Here is a 2,542-nt window from a genome sequence, read left to right as displayed (position 1 = left end):
AGTTTCTTTTGTTACATCTGTAACAAAAATTAGTAATCAGGTATTTTTTTTATTTTGGTTTGGTTCTTCATCCAAATTCCATACTGTTATTTCAACTTTAAGAAAAGTGTTCTCTTTTAATAGCTTGAAGGTTAATTTCTGATGTAGCTCACTGCCATGACTCTGATGAGTGAAGGGAACAAATGAGGAAGAGATATACAACATGCCAAAGTGAGAAACAGAAGGTGCTGCAGAAAAGCGCTTATGTGTATGAAATGCTTTACACAGCAGTGGATCATAACATGCTTCTGGTTTGGGAGCTTTAGTGGGAGAGTGGTTTCTAGTTATGTAACGCCTCTGGATCACATGTGTGATTATGGCCTGCTTTCACATGCTGCAGGAGCACTGCCGAAAGTAAACTGACTCACTAACACAGATTATGAGTCTCTCTGTGTAGTCATTAACACAGAGATCAGAGGTCTCTCCTTCTCCCTGGTTCTGCTTCACACATAGAGTACTGCTCTGGCAGTATGGGGAGAGATGGAAACAAAGAGAGAGTGCGAGAGGAGAAGTATGCCTGTAGGTTCCTATAAAGATGAACAAGCATGATTAATTAAGATTAAATCCTACAAATAAACAACCGGCCTCAAATGTCTATAGTTACACAATCAGGGTCTAAAAATCTACAGGGCAAAATCAAATGTTGAAAAGAAACAATGTTACAAAAAAGTAAAAAGACCCATTATGAGGCTAAAATATAAAGACTAAAAGAGAGCAAAAAATTTTTTTCTCAGATTTTACAAAATCAAATAAACTTCTAAAGTTTGTAGGAGCATTTGTATCTAGTCAGTTTTTCTATGTATCCCCTAAAAAGTGAGTTTCCCATTTTTAATATATTTATATATTTGAATGAATATTTTGTTATGTACAAATTAATTACTTTATTTTGTCGTTGTTATATACAGCAACTATTTGTATTTTCAAGTTAGATAAATAAATGGATAGATAGATATAACAACAGCAATAACGCAAAAATAAAAACCCTGAAGTGTGCTATAACACCTGCAGGGGGCAGCGCTGAGTGAAGTTTGTTGAGTTCATTTTATTGGAGCTCGAACGGTGTCCGTCTGTCAGAAGTAAACTTGAAATAAACTCGAAAAAAACTGATTTTTAAATTCTTGCCTTCCAGGTGAGAATAGATCCACCAGGCGCTGATAACTACATGGCTACTATGTGTCGACGGCTGTTTTAGCGGGCTAACTTTTAACTAGCTAGGTAGCTAGTTTACGCAAACGTTGTTATCGTGCTTGCTTCCACTCCCACCTCCTTTTATAACTGACGAGACGCACTCTTAGCACAATAAAACGATGAAATGGGACATTATGCAGCACGGTAGAGCTAAAATGGTGATTACATTGTGGCTGGGCATAGTACAGGGTGTTGTCGGAGAACATGACACGTTAGCACGTTTTGGTCACCACAGCTCATTTTTTAAAACCACAGTGAATATGTCGAGGTAAGTTAGCAGTAATCTTGTAAGGATTTGTGGTCTACTCTAATTCTTACCTTCAGGATCACAGTCTCACATCAGCTGAATGCAGACACATTATTCTCTCGTGAGTTCAGGTAAACCACAGTGCACAGCTCATGCAGCTCATGAAGTGGGTGCTTGATAGTTATCATGAGAATCAAACCTCTTAGATTATTAGACACGGAACAAAATTTAAGTGTGTGGCTCTGTAACACTAAAGAAGAACCTTGCACAACTTTGAAATGAAGACAAATTGGCTGTTTAAATCAACAGATTCATTTAATACAAAACCTTAATCGCTGTGTCTTTAACCTTCATGTGAAATCCTGCCTGTTCTAGACTCTTCGGGTTCTGCTCTGCAGTAAACGGACACCTGGGAAGTGGACTGTCAATTTGTCCAACGGCGCCACCTGGCGACAGATGAGGATATCGACTACAAAATTCTGAAACCATCATCGAGGTTGCGATCAGAGCTCATACATAAGGTACAGTCGATGTCAACAATTAGACAAGCAATTATGTATTAAAGAATAAGTAATTTGAATAATTTGAATTTAAAGAATAAGTAATTTGGGTTGCAGTAATAAATATATCACTTTTTTAACAGTTAATGTTCACCCCAGTCCTGTACACATACGTTTTCATACACGCACACACGTTCCAGAGTGTGATTTTACAATACTGTGTGGAATAAACGGCAGGTAGTCAACATAAAAACTTATAAAAAGAAAAAGTACAGTAAATGTTTTCCCCGCTGCTGCCGAAACCCGGGATCGAACCAGGGACCTTTAGATCTTCAGTCTAACGCTCTCCCAACTGAGCTATTTCGGCGCGGTGAGTGGGGCTTGACATTCAGCTTTTAATGAATGGACGATTACTACGATTTCACTGTCGCTCTAGATAGGCCGTCAGTTTTCCGTGCGTGCCGATTGTAACTATAAGACGTGATGGTGGCTTTAGCCAACAATGCTGACGTCTGTGCTAAACCAACAGCGGCGTTTTATAACCAGTCCAAACTGCAGTCTAGCGACA

General features: G+C 38.7%; 1 non-coding gene across 1 annotated transcript; it reads right to left on the bottom strand.

Moving 5' to 3' along the window:
- Window positions 1-2,268: 2,268 nt before the first annotated feature.
- On the bottom strand, window positions 2,269-2,341 carry trnaf-gaa. The gene has a single exon. It is a non-coding gene; the product is annotated as a tRNA-Phe (tRNA).
- Between the last annotated feature and the right edge of the window lie 201 nt (window positions 2,342-2,542).

The sequence above is a fragment of the Pygocentrus nattereri genome, chromosome 26 (genome assembly GCF_015220715.1).
Source record: "Pygocentrus nattereri isolate fPygNat1 chromosome 26, fPygNat1.pri, whole genome shotgun sequence".
Classification (NCBI taxonomy): Eukaryota; Metazoa; Chordata; class Actinopteri; order Characiformes; family Serrasalmidae; genus Pygocentrus; species Pygocentrus nattereri.
The sequence above is the reverse complement of the archived record's forward strand: the minus strand, read 5'-3'. Positions and strand labels throughout refer to the sequence as shown.